Raw genomic sequence first — 21,152 nt, 5'->3', positions numbered from 1 at the left:
CATACTTCAAACAAGAAGCCTTTAGAAAAAGTTCAGTTCACAGTAGCAGTTACATAGCATGACTACTGCATTTCATGATAGAACCTTGTCAGGAAAGAGAAAATTTAAAAACACTTCCCTTGTTTTTTTGGAAAAAAAATCTTTAAAAAATATTTATGAAAATTTTACTGACAAAGGAATATTTAATAAAACATAGGTGCATAAATACACAATATACTCCTTTGTACAAAGAAAAAGACTGGAAAGAAAATAAGCAAAAAAGTTTACAGTAGCCAGATTTAAGTGGTAAAATTAAGAAGATTTTTTTTAAATTAAGTATTTCTGCATTTCACAAACTTTTTACAAAGATCATGTTTTACTTTGATAAGCAAAATTTTAAAACTGAAAAAGTTGGCATTTATTTGTCACACACACAAATAAGTGCTTACAAAACCTAGAAGCTACTTCTATATTACAGACTTCAAAGACAGCTAATTATTTGCCAGTAATTAACCACCCCCCCCCAAAAAAAAACCCCTTAAAACAGAGCTAAAAAAAAAAAAATCACTCTGGCTCTCCTATACTATAAAGTTTTTTCATAACTAAAAACAGAGAAATTTTTACCTTTCTAGAAAAAGGTCTATGTTTAACTTTCAATCCCACAACATTGGTTAACACTGACTTTTCACAAATGCCCTCTTAAAGAAGCAATTCAGGTTTAGCTCACTGTAGACACCTATTATACAGTGCAAGGAGTTTTGATGCATTTTAGGGAACTCGACAACAAAATCACCTATTGTGCAGATGAGCTTATTTTAACAGACATCTTTCCATTACCTCTTAAGAGACTAAGAGGTACTGTGCTTGGCCTGGATGCGGATTTACTTAAATATCCATCCGGGAAGCTGTCAAAAATCGATCTCAAATTGCATTATATTCAATGGACAGAATGTCAACTCCTGCCTGGGCCTCCTCCACTCCTTTCTTTCACAAGAGCGCCTTTAATATGCCCTAGCCTACATTTCCGGGCTCATGAGTCACTGAGAAATGAGCTCTAAGTTTCCCTTAGAACGTCGCTCTAACAGCAACTCCACAGCATTCAAGGATTTGCCCCCAAAATACCTCTTTAGCCCGCCCCACCCCACCCCACCTCAACACAACAAACTCGAATTATCTACGATTTCTAAAACTACGCCTTTGTACCTTTGTCCTCTAGCTTTGCTGGCCCTGCACATACATCTCTTCGGCAACCCTCCCCAACCGCCTCCAAATCCCTCCCAGGCCCTCAGGACCGTGTTGGGCGCCGCCTCGCCCAGGAAGCCCTCCTAATTTATGCTAAGGCGGAAGCGATCGGCCGGTGCGGTCTTCCCCGGGCACCTTTCTAGCCCCGAGTCTGGTCCTTTCACAGGACTTATCGCCTCCTTCCTGGTATCGTGGTTATTTGTGGACTGCTCTTATCTCCCACACCAGAGCGTAAGCTCCTCGGGGGAGGCGGCGCGGGACCCGGTTCACCTCCGAGTCCCTCGGGCTGGGACCGACTACGGCGCCCGCTCGCAGTCAGCGCTCGGGTGGCTTCAACCGAACTCAGGAACGCGTCCACCGCACGATTCCTAACCAGCAATCAGTTAGGCATTTTCCCGAAATACGGCCACAAAGATGCCATCTGCTCCCGGGAACAGAAACCTGCGCGGGGCCGGACCGCGGGGCCGGAGCCGGGCGCAGTGGGAGTGACAGTTGGCCCGGTCCGCACTTCCCTGCCCTCCCGACACTGGCCGCGGTCGCCCCACGCCGCCAGCCCGCAGGAGGGCGGCCGAGGTGACGGCAGCGGACCCGCGGCTCCCGGAGCCCGGCCGAGGCTCCGGGTGCCCGGCGCCGGCGAGGGCAGCGGGAAGGCTCCGAGAAGGGCCGGGCCCGGCCGCTCCCGCCGCTGCCGCCACCCGAGAAAATGGAGGCGGCCGGGCCCGGCGTCAGCGCCGAGAAGGGCCTGGCCTGGGGTCACTCACGGGGCTCGGCCGGGCCGGGTGGCTCCCTCTCCGCCTCCGCGTCGTCGCCGTCCCCGTCCTCGGCCGCCGCCGCCGCCTCGGGCTGCTCGCTCGGTCCCCGCGGCGCGGCTCGGGCGCTCGGCCCCTCCGTTGTCTTCCGCCCGCTGCTACTCCCGGCGACGGGCTCCCGCGGCGGCGGCGGCGACTGCGCGGGCGGACGGCGGCCCAGAGGTTCTCGCGGTGGCCGCCGCGCTGCTGCGCTCGCTCGGGATGCGGCTGCTGCTGAGGGGATCGACGCCGCCTTTGCCTTCGCCTCCGCCCAGCTCCTGAAAGCTCAGTCTCTCAGGCCGCGCCGCTCCCGGCGCTCCGCGCCCCGCTCCCGGCCAGAGCCCGGCTTTGACGTGCGCACTGCGCAGCCGCCGAGGGCGCGACGTCGGGTAGCGCCGCAACGCCCCCTTCTGCCTCTGGCGCCCCTGGGCGATCGGGCGGACTCAGAACAGCCACATCGCGCGAGACTCGAGTAGAGGGCGTGCAGAAAAAAGCAGAAGCCCAGAGCGAGTTCCTCTTCCTTCTGCCCCTTACTGGCTGGTGCTCAGCTCCTGCCCAGCGTCTTAGCACTCTTCCTGGAGGACTACACGCCTACCTTCAGCGACACTTCCTCGACTCTTAAAGCTTTAATTCTGTGAAAGGCCTGGAGCCGACTTAGTGCACAGCTTCTTTTTTGCTTGTAAGAAACGGATGACTTCATTTTAGCATCCCTAACAGTATAGAAAGTGGTAGGATGTAGGATTCAGCCTGGATTTAAACCCAGTTCCACCACGAACCTAAGGATGTTTTACCACTGAACTACATCCCAACCCTTTTTTATTTTTATTTTTATTTATTTTTTTTTTAAAGTAGAGGTTTTCTTTTTTTTTTTTAATATTTATTTATTTTTTAGTTCTCGGCGGACACAACATCTTTGTTGGTATGTGGTGCTGAGAATCGAACCTGGGCCGCACCCATGCCAGGCGAGCGCGCTACGGCTTGAGCCACATCCCCAGCCCCCAACCCTTTTTTATATTTTAGGATTTCGCTAAGTTTCTGAGACTGGCCTCGAACTTGTGATCCTCGTGGCTCAGCCTCCTTAGCCGCTGTGAATGGCTGTTTCCTCATGGTACAAAAAAAAAAAAAAGAAAGAAAGAAAAAGAAAGACAAAAGTGTAATAATAGTAGTACCTGCCATAGGTTCACGCCGATAAATAGGATACTGTTTTACAAAAGACTGATGACAGAGTCTGGTAGTTAAAAAAAAAAAAAAAGATTTATGTGTATTTGTTTCTGTATTTTTAACTTGTAATCAAAGAAGATTTGCGAGTGCCTGATGTGTACTGGGCACTATTCTAGGTGGTGGGTCTGTGAGCTAAAGAGTCCCGGCTTTGAGGAGAAACAGTACACAAAGCAACACGTAGACCATTGAACAGTGTGAATTGCTGGGGAGGAACAGCCCTGGGTGAGGAGGGGCTGCTGTTGTGCAGCTAGCTCCATAAAGACAGCAAGGGCCTGAAGGCCCCTGAGCAGGAGCAGGAGGACCCAGGGCCTGAGGAGGGCACGTGCTGCTGAGCCAAGGGATGGCAGGAAGTTAGGAGAGGGGGAGAGAGTGGGCCCTGTTGACCCAAGTGCGGACTGTGGTATTTACAGGAGACAGGAAGCCATGTGGAGGTGTTGAGCAGAGAAGGGACTTGGTATGACATTTTAGAAGGGTCACTGTGGTGTGAAGACAAGACTGAAAGGCCTGAGGGTTTCAGCAGGGACACTAGTTAGAGGACACTGAGATAATCTAGATGGCTAGCTGGTGGGGGAGGGGAGGGGAGGGGGCGTAGCTCAGGAGTAGAGCACCTGCCAGGCAGGCAGGAGGACCCCCCCCTTTGATTCCTAGGACCAGGAGAAAGAGAAGGAAAAAGGGAGAGGGAGAGAGAAGACAGGGATGTCTCCCTCCCCACCCAGGGATGCTTTTCTCCGTAGCAATTCACACTGTCCAATGGTCTACGCGTGGCTTTGTTCACTGTTTCTCTGAAAAGCCGGGACTCTTAGCTCACAGACCCATCACCCAGAAGAGTGCCCAGAGTGGTAGCAGTGGTGAGGTAAAGAAATAAAGTGGTGGTGAGTTCTAGACATACTTCAGAGGGAGACCTGCCAGGATTTTGCTGATTTCTATTTTTATTTTTCTCAAGTAAGACAATTTGGTGATATGGGGAAGACTGGTCTACAGACGGAGCCGCATTGAGAGCCACAGTTTAGTCAGAACGACACCGGGCATTTTGCTATAGGGACTGGTTGAAAGGTGACCCTGCTGGGGAATAGGGCGGCTCTGGGATTAGGGCGGATCCTGCTGCCTTGGGGGGGGTGACCCCTACTTTGGAGTTCCCGTTGAGTTGGTGGGGTTCCTGGAGAATTGGCGAAGAGAGCCAGGTGGAGGGAGTGTATTCCCGGGAAGTGTGTGTGGTGAGAGTTTGGGAATAAAGAGTTGCTGTTTGAACCTACAAGGCTTTGTGGTGGCTCCCTTATTTGTGCCCAGCCAGACTGCGGCAGAGCAGAAGGGAGGAAAACCAGGTTCGTTTGGTGGGGTATTAAGTTACCTGATGAACAAGGAGGAATTTGGATCTAGAAGTCTGGAGTTCTGGGGAGAGGCCTAGGCTGGAGATGTAATTTTGGGAGTCCTCAGAGTAAGTTAAACCTCAGGACTCCATGAGATGGTGAGGAAACTAGTGTTAACAGAGGGCAAGGTCAAAGACTGACCTACACCCCCCCATATCAAGAGGTAAAATAATGAAAAGGAACCACCAAAGGATCCTGAGGAAGAGCCAGAGTTGCAGTGGGGGACCCAAGAGTATCTATTGGAAGACTAGGGCACACTTTTTAGGGAGGCTAATAGTTTGAGTGGTTGGTGTTAGTGATGGGTCACTGGTCCCAGTGCCATGGAGGTAACCAATACTTTGTTAGGAACTGTTTTAGGGGAGAGCTGAGTGGGAAAGCCTCATTGGAGAGGTGTCTACAAAGACTGAGACCTAGAACGATTTCTAGAAAGAGAGGGTTCTAGAGAGACCACGAGCCAAGACAATTTCATCAGATTTTAATTCTACTTAGCAGAGAAATGAGGTGGCAGCTGGAGGGGAGTATGAAGACAAAGCACATTTTGTTCTTGATGTCCTTTGGTTCTGTTCAGGATGGGACCATGACAGCATCTTTAAATGCTGTTGAGGTGGAGATGCTGGGTTCCGGAGTGCTGTCCCTGAGGGATAAGTGGAGGGTCTGGCCTTGGACATCTTGGACATCTTGGACATGAGCAAGGAGGTGTTCACTCACAGGACTAGGCGGTAGGGCAGAAAGTGGGCACAAAGGCAGGGAGCTAGGTAGATAAGGTACCAGACCATGTGGCCCAGCCCTTGTCAGGGTTTCTGATTTCTCAGTGAAACAGGCCAAGTCATCGCTCAGAGCATGGAGGGAGAGCAGGTGTTGGAAGTTTGAGGGGAGAGAAGGTGCGAAGGCACAGTCAGTGGGGTATCCTATGATTTTTTTTTTAACCAGCTATATTTTGCTGGGAAGATATAGGCATAGGAAGGTGGGAAATTGGATTCTACCAGGATTATTTTTGCTGGATGATTTTATGGAGGGAGTGGGAAGAAGGAAGGTAAAAGAGCATAAATGAAATAGTAATATGGTGAACTGTTGACCCCAAGCCTGTGGAGGAGTGAGTGAGGAGGGGTACGAGCAGTGGGAAGAGAGAGGTGGTGCCAAAGTGGAGGATGGATGAGAGGGCAACAGTGAGCCCAGGACTGTTGGAATCAGCCCTGCAGGGGATGAGCTGGAGGGAAGAAGGTGGAGTGGAGAGCAGGTGGCTTGACTGGGATTGTGGAAGGATAAGACCAGGGCAGCCTTTCAAATTATAAAGTGCCTGTGCATTGCAGGGATCTTGTTGAAATGCAGATGTTGGTTCCAGTGGCCAGGGTGGGACCCAGAATTCTGCATTTCTAATAAGCTGGGGATGGGAGTGAAGAGCAGGCTGGTCATTCGTGTTTTTGCTACCAAAACCTCAATAAATGCAACACAAAACCTAGACTACTCCTGTTTGTGAACTTAGTTCGAGGAAAAAAAAAATAACTAAAAAATATAAGTAAAATATCAGCATATTAGCAGTAAATTGCATTCAACCAAGCAAAAATTTACCTCACGCATGTTGGAAGCTATTAGAAAAATCAAAGAGATTCCGCTGGCAGTAGTGCGGCTCCTCTCTGCTCAATGAGGAAGAAGGCAAGGGAGGATCCTGGCACTTAGCCCTGGCCTGTGAGACTCAAAGGAGATTGCAAGTGCTATCTAATTTTGAAACTTTGTTCATAAAGGACTTTATCCCACAGTGTTTTTTTTTTTTAAAGATAAGAGTTCTTTTTAACTGTAGTCTCTAAGAGAGGCCTTTTTTATATTAACAGTCCACAAAAAGAAGTCAAGAACCAATTTTCCACAGAATAAAAGATTGCATGAAGATGGGTCACCTCATATGAACGGTTTTGAGTCCTCTGCTTTTAAGAATCAGAATACATTCCAGATTAACCTCTTACTGGAATGAACCCACCATAGCTGAGAATCATAGCAGCAAGACAGGTAGAAATTTCTGGAGAAGGGTATTCTGGAAGGAACCATGTCACTTGACCACTGGAACTTACACTGGAGAGACACCTTCTAGACTCTTCTACGGGGCTCTCTGGAAAGCTGTTTCCATTAAAATATTTCTTTGTAGGCACAACCACTTTCTGGAAAATTCTTCTATCTCTTCCTTTTGAACCCTCCCAGAGGCCTTTCGTTCTCCTGACCACGGCCACAGAGATCAGGGCCCTCGGCAGGGTTGTTGGGCTGCTGGAGTTAGTGTGGGTCCTGTGTAAATTTTCCATCATCCAATTCCCCTTCCTCTGCCCTTCAGGGCTGACCATAGGATGAAGGCACCTCCCTGCCTTAATCAGACCATCTGTGGAAGGACTTTGGAGCCTGACTCATGGTTTCCCTCCCATTCCACCTGGTGCCTGACTTTGCCTGGGCAGCACAAAGGCCACCCATCCGATGTATTGGATCGCATTTCCCTTGTAGTCTCTGTCCCAGTGACCTCCACTTCCACTCCACTTCAGCAGCCACTTTGATAGCCCCACCCTGGATTCTGCAGTCACGAGAAGGGCTGTGCCTTTGAAGCTTGAACTCCAGCTCTCCTGTTTACCTCCTCTTCCCGTCCTTCCACCTGCCCACACCCTCAGACTCACCAAACCTGCTCTAAATCGCATTAGAACTTTGTTTACCCAACAAATACTTATTGAGAGCAAATAATTACTGAGCTCAGTGGGAAGGGGACTTTGAACAATATGTGGTCCCAACTCTTGGTGAACTTGTAGTCCAGCAGAGACACACAGGGAACAGGCGCTTATTGAAGAGTGAGGCGTGAAGCTGGAATAAGACAGTGGAAGAGAGGGTACAATGATGGAGGAAAGTCACATAAATAGCACCAAAACATGGTGAACTCAGGGAACTGCTTGTGAGTAGTTCATTATAGAGATTAGGGTTTGAGGAGGGGAATTAAGAACAGATAAGATTGGAGAGAGAACTGAAGGCCCAGTCATGAAGAGCCGTGCCATCCATATTGAAGAGACTGGGCTTCAACATCAATGCACTGGGTCTGGGTTGGGTAGATGGAGGTGGAAACTTGAAGCCATCTAGTGTCCCTCTTGGAAGATGCCTCAGGGTTAGAAACACCGCTTTGACTCTGGGGTGTGTCCTCAGGAAGACAGGAGGGCCAGATTAGAGGCAGTGAGACCAGGGGAGGCTATTCTCATTCTGGCAAGGGGGAGCAGGGCAGGAACTGGGGTTGTGGCAGAGGGCACGGGTAAAAATGAATCAGCTAGAAAGAAACTTTTAGAAGGTAAATGTATTTAGATGTAAATAGTAAAGGACAATGAGGAACCTGGGAAGACAACAAGGCTTTTGACATGAGCAGCTGATTAGACAGGAGGGACTATTTTCTTAGATGGACACTAAGATGGGAGGGAACCAAGAGAGCATCGTGTTCCACAGGCGCATCTCCATAGGAGGAATAATCAGACTTCCACTGTTGGAAAGAGGGTCAAGTCATACAAAGTCTGAAGAGAACCACTGGATGTGGTACCCAGGGGACCTTGAGGACCTTGAGGACCTTGAAGGAGAGAGCTGTACTGTAGAGTGATGTGTGAAGATGCAGCCAGGTGGCAGTGAGTTCAAGGCGTGAGTGGGAAATGGAAGTCATGAGGCTGGGTTGCACTTTCCCAACAGGAAAAAGTGGGGGAGCATATGCTTGTTTAAATGCTGATGGGAAGGAGGAATGAGAGGAGGAATTACAAATGCCCAGAGGTCCCTAGGGAAGGACACTCCACAGGAGTGCAGGCGTGGGATGAGATGTTCCTCTTTTATTGGAATAGCCAAGAAAGCAAAAAACAGAGGTCCTAGGTGAGGGTGGATGAGTGAGATGAAGGGGAAGGTTCTGGGAGCCGCAGTTTTAGGAAGTGCTTTGTTAAAGGAAAACGGAGAGAGAGTACTTTTGTCTTAAAATAAAATGACTGGTTGCAGAACGAGAAAGAAAGTGATGGACACAACCTGATGAATATAGAAAGCATAGAAGGGTCTAGAAAGGGAAGTTTTGTTATGGTCAGAACTGGCAAGAGTTGATGGACTTATTGATAAAAATTTTAAACCAAGACTTAGTCGCAAATACTCTGATGTAAAAATAGAATTTGGTTTTCTCTCTTTTAAAATGAAACCTCCAAAGATGTCCATTTTCTAATCCCTGGAACCTGTGACTATGTCACCTTATGTAGTAAAGGAAACTTTTCCAATGGAATTAAATTAAAGATGGGCAGATTATCCTGGATCATCTGGTGGGTTCAAAGTGACCAGAAGCCAGAGAAGAAGCAGAGAGTCCGAAAAAGTGACTTGAGAGTGGAAGGAGAGGGAAAGAGATCAGAAGCCACTTCGGTGCTAGATTTGAGGTGGAGAGGGGTGCACCAGCCAGGAATGAAAGGAGCCTCTAGGGGCCCGAAAAGACAAGGGCATGAGTTCTCCCCTAGAACCTCTGGAAGGAACCAGCCTTGTGACACTTGAATTTAGCCCACAGGGGCTGACCTTGGGCTTCTGATCCCCAGAACTAAGACCATACGATTGTGCTGCTTTCAGCCTTTGAGGGTATGGTGATTCCTTAGAACAGTAAGAGGAAATGCATATGTTTGTGAAAGGTTATTCTTTCTGTGTAGTTTGCCTAAAGAACAAAGATTCTGTGTTTTATCAGAATAGCTTCTCTGATTTATTTTGACTTTATAATGTCCTTGATTATGTAAGAGAACAAAGTTTTCTCAGGAAGACCAAGAATATTCATTATTGGTATCTCCTATGTTTATTTGAAAATATTTTATTGTCACTTTAAGTAGTCAAGTATTATTTCATCATAATTTATGATCTTACTTGAATTAGGTGTTCATGTTGCCTGGTAATGTTTGATATTTTCCCTTCCCCAATTGATCTTAATATCTTTTGTGCCTAAAATTGTGTTTGAGATTTTCCAGAGGAAAAAACTAAAAAGGATTTGTTTTCTCACTTTGTAAAAGGTAAGTGCTACCTGGATGTGTTGGTGCATGCCTGTAATCCCAGTGACTAGGCGGGAGGCTGATGCAGAAGGATCACAAGTTTGAGACCAGCCTGGGCAACTTAGTGAGACCCTGTCTCAAATGAAAAAAAGTTGAAAGAGCTTGGGATGTAACTCAGTGGTAGAGTGCCCTGGGTTCAAGTGCTAGTATCCACCCCCCCCCCCGCCCTACACACACACACATGCACCCACCCAATCAAAAAGATAAGTTCTAGAAATAATTAGGTTTATTGGATATGTTCCTACAGAGGAATTGCAGGGGAAGAGTCGTCAAATCAGAAGCGATACTTAGCTTTCCCCAGGTTAAATGTATACGGTAAAATGTTATTGAATGCAGATATTTCAGGGATTGTATGCTGCATGAGAAATCTCCAGAGATTTGTCAACATCCTCATTGTCCATGACCTGTTTCTTGAAGCTGCTTTTCCTGATGTTAGACAAGCAAGGTGTGACCATCATCATTTGGGCTATTTCTTAAAATGTAACTCAGCCACAATTTTTATTTGAATCTAGCATCTACTAGGTCAGAAGTTTTCAACTATGGATTCACATTGCTTACCCGTGAGATCTTATTACTATATAGAGGTTAGGACCTATTCCAGATATTCAGGATCCCTTTATTTCGTATTTGTTATATATCCTTAGCATAGTCTAACAAAATGTAGAAGTTTTCAACTATGGATTCACATTGCTTACCCGTGAGATCTTATTACTATATAGAGGTTAGGACCTATTCCAGATATTCAGGATCCCTTTATTTCGTATTTGTTATATATCCTTAGCATAGTCTAACAAAATGTGTAGTATATTCATTGTATATCTTGTCAGTATTATTAGTGAAGATTTTTTCCTCTATAAAGTTTATGCTCGTACATTTTATAAATTAGACATAATATCCACTCTTCTTTGGAAAAAAGGATTACTTATTATATTTAAAGGTATTTTGTCTAAAGCATTTTTAGATCAGCTATTATTTTAGTGTGCAGGACATACACAACCAGATTTCCTTGTCAGTTGTGCTGTTCTTGAAATGAACTCCCAGAAGATCTTTCATATTGGAAAATTGTGGTTAACAGGTTAAGCACAGCCATTTTATTTTGTCATCTACAGATAGTTTCTTGTTTGTCTGTTTTACTCTGATAATTCTCTGAACACTCACAATGAACTTCAGACCACAGAGCTTCATCCTCAACAAAGAACACTGTCTCAGAGCCATGTGCTAAGGAACTATGCTTGGTGCCCTTGGGGATCAAGCTCTGATGCCATTAAACAACTTTGAAATCATACTGATGGATTGAGTCAGAATTTCTAGAACTCTAATTGAAACTCTGATGCATTCAAAAGGCAATTAACCCCGGACCCAGTGGAACAAGAATTTATTACCTAAGATTGAATGAACTCATGAGGCATGATGGTAGGTTTTATTTGGCATATCAGTGTTGTTTTTCGGATGGGGTTTTTCAAAATCTATAACTCATACAATCTGGTATGCCATGTTTAGGTAACCGGTGATTTGTGAATATCCTTTACTCCCTTTTTGACCCCTCCAAAATTTGGAAATTCTTGATGAATAATTTTTAATTGCACGGAATACAATTATTTGTGTAGTTTCTGCTTTAGTCAACTTTGCATCACTGTGAACAAAATACTCAAAAACAACTTAGAAGAGGGAAAGTGTATTTATTGAGGCTTCACTATTTCAGAAGCCTCAGTCCATAGATGGCTGCCCCAAGGTGAGTGAGGCAGCACATCATGGAGGAAGGACATGGTGGAGAAGCACTGCTTCATTCGTGGGAACAGAGAGAGGGAGGGCAGAAGGGGGCTGCAGGAAAGAGGAACCTTTCCAGGGCACACCCCCAGTGACCTACGAACTCCATTCATGCCCCACCTCCTCCAGCCATGCCCCACCTGCCAATGGTTACCACCAGTCAATCCATTCAAACTAGGAGGGATGGGCTAGGTTACAGCTCTCACAGTTCAATTGTTTCATCTCTGGCTATTTCTGCCTCAACACAGGAGCTTTTGGAGAATGTCTTGTATCCAAACTATGATAGGTTCAATGAGAATCTGTCTTTCTTGCTAACTGCATAATTGGACACATTGGTTATGTACCCAGGATTTCAACTGAAATATCGTATTTGATAATGATGATTATATAATCAGAAATGAACCCGTACTTCTAAGGAACTAGCATTGACTTTACGAAGCCAGGGCTTATAACTGCCTTGGGAAAACTGACTTGGTACCTGGCTTGCAGAGCTCCCACCTTATGGGTGAAGGGGGAAGGTCAATTCCTGCTAAGCCAGTGAACTTTAGAATATTTGAGCAACTTCAAGAAGAGAGACTTTACTCAAATATATAGGTTCTAGACGTGAATTTGATGTCAATTTCTTGGCTTGGCCTCCTAGCCTCAAGAGAACACAAAGTTCAATTGGACTAAAAGTCCAATCTGAGATTCCTTGTTGAAGTTTCCTTCAAGGCAAACTCAAGAGAGACTGTAAGGTAAATTACCATTCTTGCTGCTTCTGTGGAAATAGTGATGAATATAATGAGGCCAATCTCATTTTGAGACTAAGAAAAATCTTTTAGACTATCTTTTTCAGAAGAGGAATGGCTAACAGGAGAAATTTTCGTGTTTCAATATGTAGCAATCCTTCCTGGTCATCGGACACCAGCTCTGTTCCTTGCCTTTGACATATTTTTTGCACTTCTTTTTATATTGCAGATCGCTGATGACTGTGCAAACTCTGTCTTGTCTGATGAGATTTAATTGACTTCCTTTCCCCACTCCTTGTGGAAAAACCAGTTTGGGCGCCTGCCTTTAAATCTGACTGCATCCTGTTGCCTTGCCCAGATTGTCAATCTGTACCAAATTTCTAATTCCTCCAGGTTTCTTTGATACCTCGCAATCTTCCAAACTGACTTTTCACATTTTTCTTCCTCCAGCCTGAACTGGCATCACCAAGAATGAAAACCTGACTGCCCAGATCCCTAGAAGGAGACTAGGCTGCTTTGCAGGTGGCCTTGTCTCTCAGAACTGAAGCCCTATGAATTGGCATGAACCCTGAAGGACTCAGCACCTTGACTGTTCACAGGTGGGAATCTCCCTGCCCAAGCCTCTATCTTTATCACTAAAGAAGTCCAGAAAAACACTCCGATGGGGCTGGGGATGTAGCTCAGTGGCAGAGTGCTTGCCTTGAATGCACCATCCCTGGGTTTAATCCCGGCACCACCAAAAGAAACAACAACAAAAAAATTCTTGGGTCATGCATTCCCTTAGGTGAGAGGGAGCCAAGGCTATGGCCAGTCCACAGCTCAGCTTCAGGCAACTCCAGTGGTGGTGCTAATTCTTCTTCCTCTGACCTTGTGGAATCTACTGAACTTCTAATTCTTAGAAGTCAACTATTGGCGCTCTCTCTCTCTCTCTCTCTCTCTCTCTAATAAAACAGTCATTTCTGACTCTGCTTTTTTTAAAAAAAAACATTTATTTACTTATTTATTTTAGTTGTAGGTGGACACAATACCTTTGTTTTATTTTTATGTAACGCTGAGGATCAAACCCAGTGACTCACACGTGCTAGGCAAGTACTGTACCTCTGAGCCACAACCCCCGCCCTCAAATAATGGCTCTTTAATACAACTTTTATATTATTATTTATCCATTTTAGGCATCCACTTTTTAAGATGCCTGATCTTCAGGATCCTAAAACAAATTCCCCTGCAGTAGAGGGTTCAACTGGTTTTATAGGAGCAATGCCAGCAAGAATCATGGAGAGACTGTTTTCAGGCCCTGCTTCAGCACGCCGAGGAGGTTATGGTTCCTTGGAGCTGTTCACTGATGGGTGACACAAGCTGGCACTGTCACAACTGCTGTGTGACCTCAGCAGCAATGGCTAAAAAACGCTGAGCCAGCCAACTACAAAGGACCATGTTGCCCTCACAGTTTCTGGCAAGAGACCCACTTCCATCCTTCTTCGTGACTCCCAGGTCTCAGGGATGACTCCCTTCTGTAACTTGCCTCTGTGAAACCCCAGAGCCCCTTCCTTGAGATGTTCTTCATTAAGGAATGTTAGCTGAGCATGGTGGCACATATATCTATAATCCCAGCTACTCTGGATGCTGAGGCAGGAGGATCCCAAGTTTGAGGCCAGTCGAGGCAATTTAGTAAGACCCTGTCTCAGAATAAAAAGGAAAAAAGGCTGGGGTGTAGCTGAGGGGTAGAGCACTTGCCAAGTAGGCATGAGGTTCAGGGTTCAACCCCTATTACCTCCACCCACACATACACAAAGAATGTTCTCCTTATTGCATTAGCCTGAATAAGGTCACCTCCTTAATTATCAGGTGAATTTTGTTTAGGGAAGCCCTCCTTTGATGGCAATCAGCTGGATTGACAACCTCCTGTGCCCCCAGGCTCTTTTCAAACCTCCTGTGGTTTAACCCTGTGGACAACCACTTTTCAACCCAGCAGGTTGGGAGAAACTAGGGCAAGAAGGGGTTTCCCTAGGGACCTCAGGTAGCAGTACCTTTGTGGAAGTGAACTCCCACATTCTATCTGGAGTCTGAGACGCTTCTGAGCTGAGATAGTGGTAAAACATGCCCAGTTATGTCTTTATTAGAAGGGGGAAGAAATATCCAGGCAGCTGAGGTCCAGTCTGGACAGGCATTGAGGATAAGGCAGGCCAAAGCTGAGCTGGACTGGAGTAGGTGCTGCCCAGGTTGGGGGAACTGGCTTGGTGACCTGTATGAAGGCCAAGAGTGAGCTTGCAGGCAGCCCTAAAGGTGGGAAGTCTCAAAGAGGGAATGTCCAGAGGATAAGACTGGCCCAAGAATAAAAGATGTGCATGTCCTTAACTAACCTGACCCTGTCTCATTCATCTTCCTGGCAGGTGAGTGGACACAGGAAGGGAAGGCTCCACGGGCTATAATGTGCCCAGTCAGGAGCATCAAAGGCACCAAGTGATGGGAGTCTCTGCAACTTTACAAGGATCAGAAAGTGACCTTCCTGATTTCACAAGGGCATGTTAGGAGAAGAGCCAGGAGATTCAGATGACATTTCCATCCTAACAGGATTAATTCATTAATTCTCTCTCTCTCTTCCCTTTCCTTCCTTCCTTCCTTCCTTCCTTCCTTCCTTCCTTCCTTCCTTCCTTTCTTTCTTTCTTTTTTGCTGTTCCTGGGGCCTCATGTTGTTTTAGATATGTGGTGTACCCCAAAAGCTCAACTGTGAGACAATACAAAAATATTCAGAGGTGAAATGATTATGAGAGTCGTAACCTAACCTAATCAGTGGATTAGCCCTCTGGTGGGAACTCTGGGGCTATAGGGTGTGCCTGGAGAAGGGGGTCACTGGGGTGTCCCTGGTGAACAGAGTCCTCTCTCTGCTTCCTTCCTGTCATGTCCTGAGCTGCTTTCCTCTGCCAAGCCCTTCTTCCATGATGTTCGGCTTCACCGTAGGCCCAGAATAATGGAGTTGGCCATCCATGGACTGAGACCTCAGAAACTGTGAGCTTGAAACAAAATTTTCCTCTTCTACATTGTTCTTCTATGACAAACCTGCCTAAAACAGCAAGCACTGTACCACTGAGCTATACTCCCAGTTCTTTATTTTTTATTTTTGAGTCAGGGTCTTGCTAAGTAGCCCAGGCTGGACTTGGAGTTCTCCTGCCTCAGTCTCTCAAGTAGCTGAGATTAACGGTGGGCACCCCTCTACCTAACTTTGTAATAATCTCTCTGGTTGTCTGAGGGCTCCAGGCATCCGTAGCAAGTTATCCACTGAGGTGTCTGATATCCATTTCCTCTGGTGAAATAAGCATGTCTGGGGCCAGCTTGCAGGAGTCAATGATTATCAGGAAGCCCCTGAGGATTCCTAGAGCCCTTGGGTATTCTCTGTGGCGTCCTGAAATCTAGCACAGTGCCCATAGGAGGTGTTTCACAGTGTTTGAGAATCTGTACTTACTGTGTAAAATGTGTTCCAGGTCATATAAGGAATGACAAAGCAGGAAAACTGGCTAGAGGCAAGGTAGGGGAAAAGGCCATGCTGACACTAGTCTGTGATACCAGGGATGATATTAAAAATATTTAATAGCTTGGACATCTCAGGAGCCTACTGAACAGAATGGGTTCTGGCTAAAAATCAGCACTGTGTATAGCTATGGCAATATACCTCTGGGATCTGGATCATTTATTATTTTAACAAAAATGAACGGTAGAAAGATGTGTTGGCACACAGTAGGCTTTGAACTATGTCTCCAGAATTGGGCTGTGAACTGATAGTCAGTGGAGTTGGAACACAACCTGGATGAGTAGGGCTGCGGTGGCTGGAGATGGGGCTGGGCCACTATCATTTATCATTGTCTTGATGAGAGGGTCACTCAGAACACCAGCATTCCAAGGGGCCATGGCCTTGAGAGGTTCCAGGTTTTCAGAAGCATCTGGCATCAGAAATGGGCAAAGGAACCTTCAGCATCTTCATGGGCCACACCTGAACCTCAGTGTCTTGCCACAGACATGAAATCTGGGTTCTTTTGGGTCGAGATACTGGCAGAATTTGTATTTGTGTCCTGAATTTCTTCCAGAGAACGTGATGGAGGGGTTATGGTGACAGAACTAGCTTCCTCTGTTCCCCGAACTTTGGTAGTTCTACAGAATAGGTGTAGGACCTTGTCCAGGGGCTGCTGAACATAGGCACGGTCTGTGATTGATAGACATTTATGCTGCTGGGTTCTGACAGAGGTTAGCTATGTGTATATTCAAAATGGAGGATCTTTCTCAAGTTAGGGTGACCAAGACGACTCCTCTTGTTTGGGCTCATAGAACAAGAGTTTAGCCAAATGGTTGCCTAGAATGTGGTTGATTGAAAATTTCAATCATCAAAAGTCAAGAGCTTACTCTAAGTGGCCAAGGCCAAGTTCTTCTGTCTCTTAGAGTTGTCTCAAGCTACAGGGGTCATCCCTCAAGGCCCTGTGCTGTGAGTTCCACTGAATTCATCTCTCCATACCTTAAAGCCCATTTGAATGTCATTCATGTGCTGGAAGTTGGCTTTGAACCGAACTGGATTCTTTGGAAAACAGGCAGAAGAACAAAAGTCCACTAGCAATGCGGTGGCCATAAACATGATTGGGAGGCTTCCAAGTGAGGCAGCTATGGGAAGCTGAGGTAGGATGGGCTTGAATGAGGGCAAAGCAGAGCAGATTCCTGGTTCCTAGGAGTTTTTGCTTATTTGGGGGTACAAAGAGTATTTCATTTATTTTGAAGAGGTCCATTGTCAAGGTGATGAGGGAGAAGTGTGTGTTTGAATACCTATGGGAGGGCTGGGGATGTGGCTCAAGAGGTAGCGCGCTCGCCTGGCATGCGTGCGGCCTGGGTTCAATCCTCAGCACCACATACAAACAAAGATGTTGTGTCCGCCGAGAACTAAAAAATAAATATTAAAAAATTCTCTCTCTCTCCCTCTCCCTCTCTCTCTTAAAAAAAAAAAAAAAAAAAAAAAAAAGAATACCTATGGGAACCAGAGGATTTGATGTGGGTCTTATCACATCAACCTCAATATTCTGAATATTTACATTTGGATATTTAGGGGAAGGGACACTGGCCAACACATGTGGTAAAGACTAGCCCAAGGAATCACGGTGAGTCTGGACATCCATCAAGAATGGCTTCGCCTTTGTCCCAGGAGACCTTGGAGACGCACACCTGTGAATCCATGTGGGATGGCTCAGGCCTCAGTATCACCAAATACCTGGGCCCAGCACATCTGAAAGGTCATCTTCTTGGCCTACAGGCCCATTCCTGAACTATTTGCTTTCAGAAAGTCAGCTTTATTTATAAGCTGGATTCTTCAAGTTAATTCTGTGGTTGAAAATGTTCAGGAATGAGTAGCGGTCGTTTACTGTGATCGCCCTGACTAGGGCAACTAAGGCAAGGTTTGGGCTCTGGTGAGAAAAAATGATGGCTACAAGTATTTACATAGTTGGATCCTAGTTCCCCTTCCAAATGTACTTTCTGGTCTTAGTGACCCCCCACTCCATTCGAAGCAGTTCTGCTTTAGCTGAAGTTCCCGGTTTTCTTTCTTTACAAAGACATCAGCCCCTGATGGGCAGGATCAAGTACCAGCTAACTCCCCAGAAGACATTTCTTCTAGACGGTCCTGGATGAAAGACCTGAACTTCAAAAGGAACGTGTCATCATCAAGCTGTGCTGCTGGTAGAGCAGGGATGGAGGATGCCTGCCTAGGATAGTGCTGGCTGTAACTCTACGACCCTGTGTCTAAGTAAAGATGACACCAGGCTTCCAGTCAGAGGGCCATTAGGAACCCAGTGCCCAGCTGAGGCTACAGGTAGCCATCGAGGAGTCCTGTGGTGAGCTCTTGGCAACAGTGCCCCACAGTGCTATGCGTCTGTCCATATGGTGTGGCCCCGAGTTCAGAGGTTTACCGGATATCCTGTGATCTGTTGTGACAAAGGTCACAGTTATCTGCAAGTGCCCAGGTTCTTTCTGCTCTGGGTGTTAGGGTGGAGGGTTTTGATTCCTGGTGAATAACATCATTCTTAGGTCTGGGAAGGAGCATCTGGGAAGCCGTGGTTGCCTTGGATGTTTACCCAGCGGGAAGGTCTGCCCATTGGCATGGTTTGTGCATGTGGTGAGAGTGTGTGTCAGGGGTTGTTTGGTGTAGGGGGTGCATGTAGATGAATAAGTGTGCATGAGTGAGCACAATGTGTATCCACCGGACGAAGGTGCAGCAAGAGGTGGCCTGGAGCATTCACACAGGTCACCCACAGACCCACCCCAGGCACGCCATCGGGACTCATCAGGAAGGTAAGACGAGGTAGAGCTTTTTTAACCAGCATGTTCTACCAAATTTATTCCCTATTGGGGGAAAAAAATGAGTTGAGTCTTCCAGGTAGGACGAGCCCAACTACAGGCACACCAGACTCCCCCCCACAAAGGGTGATAAGTGACATCTGCAAGCACTGGCTCATGTTCTAGAAGAAAAAGAAGGACCCAAGGGTCAGGGTCCTGCAGAGAACGGGATGGAAGCACCAGGCCCACACACCCACACAGCAGTTGTGGCTGGAATCCAGCCTTCTCATGATTCTGCTGCAGTGGAAGAGAGCCCGGGGAAGCTGCCAGCCACTGTGGTTCAGTCCCTCTGCTTCCAGAGGGATTGTTCAGACCCTCCTGGAATGGTGCAGAAGACAGGCTCTTTCTAGTCCAGGCATGGTCTGGGCCACAGCATGCCCTGACTCACGCCTGGACTGCTGCAGGGAGGATACAGCTGATGAACTTGGCACCTGGCTTCGCTTGCTAGCAGGGCCCTGAGAAGGAGCTGCAATATATCCAGCTATTTTGGGACCAATGCAGAAGATATTATTTGTATTGTCACAGCGTCTGAGGAACGGTACATAATGGTACATAAGGTACCTAAAGTGTGCAGGAGATGGCCTAGATTAAATCCATCAAACTGAACTTGATTTTATCCAGGCTGAGGACCCACGTGTACAGTCACAATGACACTGCGGCTTGGGCAAACCCCAGTGCACTCAGCCGTACCAATTCCACATCCACTGCACATTCTACTAGCCACCCCAGGATCACTGAAATACAATTCCAGCCATTTCTGGAACCAGCCCAGGGGTAGGGACTGACTATTTAGCAAACAAGTTACAGAATAAGAGATAAAAAGTACTTTCACGATGGATAAAGTACCAACAATGTAACAGCTTCACTAAATGTGTTTGTAGTCTATTTCTATATCTAAATTCATCTCTGGTGTTCATTGGCCCAGGACTATTTTAGCGTGATCACACCACGAACCACCCCAGATTGCAAGGCAAGATTATGAGTTGAATAAGCACCTCAAAAACAAAAGATCTCAATGAATTCACCAATAATCATTGCATGTCCCTGGTAAAAATTACCAAGCAAATTAATCCTGGAATTAATTACCATGGAATGTTTCTAATTAATATTACATTAAAACAACTCCATTTCTAACTCAGCCTCTCCAATTAAGTTCCCTCACTGACTGCCTTAACAAAAGTCATCTCTAAAGACATCTTGATTGAATTAAAGGACAGATTACATCATAGAAAATATTTATAAACATGTGGCTGTTTGCCAAGCTGTCTTACGATTAAAAAAATCAGTCCTAGATTTTTATATCATCTGTATTTTCTGAATATAAATCTGGCATGCAACTTTATACTTTGTTTTAGCAGAATTGACCACACGTATACAATCTTATGCTGAATCATAAACAAAACTGATCATTTTCATATTTGAGTTATTTTATCACAAAGATAACATAACAATTGGTAATTCTACTCCTAAAGTAATTCATTGATAATTCCCTTCCCCTAAAATAATGAGTGTCCTGAGTCACTACTTCCAGAATTTCTGCACAAGCTTATTTATCTTGATGTTTTCCATGCCCTTCCTGATTCTTATAATTGGGCCCTGCAAAACCATAAACATTTAACATCCTGCAGAACTTCTCTCGATCAATATAGATCAGCTTTTGATTTTACTTTAAAGATTACCCCACTCCACCAAGTAATGTAATGAAAAAAATTGTTAATAAAAAGCATTTCAAAAGGCAAATGAAATTTTCCAACATTAAGCCCAAGTCCATATACTATCAGAATTTTAACAAAACTGGTTCAGTCCAAATGGAGCCCATCACTCAAGGTGGCGGCTGGGGAGATGCAGTCCTGGAGGGAGGGGCCGCATTCTAAGCCCCAAGATATATTGGGCATTATTCCAGCGCTCCTGCATCTCCCTTTAAAAATCAATAGGGCGTTTTGCCCTGAACAATAGTCTCTATCTTTCCAATTAAAAAGAAAAAAAAATTTGTATTTATGACTTCAGCTTTACAGAAATCGGCATTCATGGTTTATCAATTCTCTGGTTTTTGAGGCTGAAGAGCATTTTTTCCTCTGGATGATGTTCCTGCCCTGAGCTGAGTCATCCAGGAGGCGGGACTGCTTCCCCGGGCCCACTCCCCCTTTCCCCAGGCGCAGAGCCCACGTCTCTGACATTTCATCCCCACTGTTCAGGCTCCAGGGGGGCAGTGATACGCCTTCCATCTTTAATTTTCCCTTCTGTCTGTCCGTCTGTCTGTCTGTCTCTCCCCCATCTTCCGGCCTTCATTCCAGCCCCACCTGCCAACTCAGTATACTTTGTCCAGATCTTACCAGGGCACCTCCTAGGCCTGAAATGACAGCTGCACAGACACCGAGGGTAGAAACCAATGTATAATGACCTGGAAGATGGTTTTTTACGTCTGGAAGTACTAAGGTTGAAGCAGCAATTTGTTTTTTGGGGAATCTTCTGTGAGTGGGTCCTGTGGAGCCCTTCCACCTTTGTTATTTCTGGTCCGAAAACCAAAGGGCAATGTTTCATGGGATCTAACAAATTAGGGCTGCAAAACTCTCCATTGCTTTAGGTCACCTGAAAGGAGAAGCCCTACTGCGTGTGCTGGAAGTGGTCGCGGAGGGCTAACCGCAG

General features: G+C 46.1%; 1 protein-coding gene across 1 annotated transcript in view; it reads right to left on the bottom strand.

Annotated features, from left to right (window-relative positions):
• The window catches only part of Cab39 (calcium binding protein 39), a 77,754-nt gene extending 74,965 nt beyond the window's left edge, over positions 1–2,789 (bottom strand). Inside the window, exon 1 of the mRNA XM_026396238.2 lies at positions 1,983–2,789. The gene's annotated coding sequence lies outside the window, so the exon portion shown is untranslated. The remainder of the gene's footprint in view (positions 1–1,982) is intronic.
• Positions 2,790–21,152: the final 18,363 nt, after the last annotated feature.

Source organism: Urocitellus parryii, chromosome 1 (genome assembly GCF_045843805.1).
Source record: "Urocitellus parryii isolate mUroPar1 chromosome 1, mUroPar1.hap1, whole genome shotgun sequence".
NCBI lineage: Eukaryota > Metazoa > Chordata > Mammalia > Rodentia > Sciuridae > Urocitellus > Urocitellus parryii.
The sequence above is the reverse complement of the archived record's forward strand: the minus strand, read 5'-3'. Positions and strand labels throughout refer to the sequence as shown.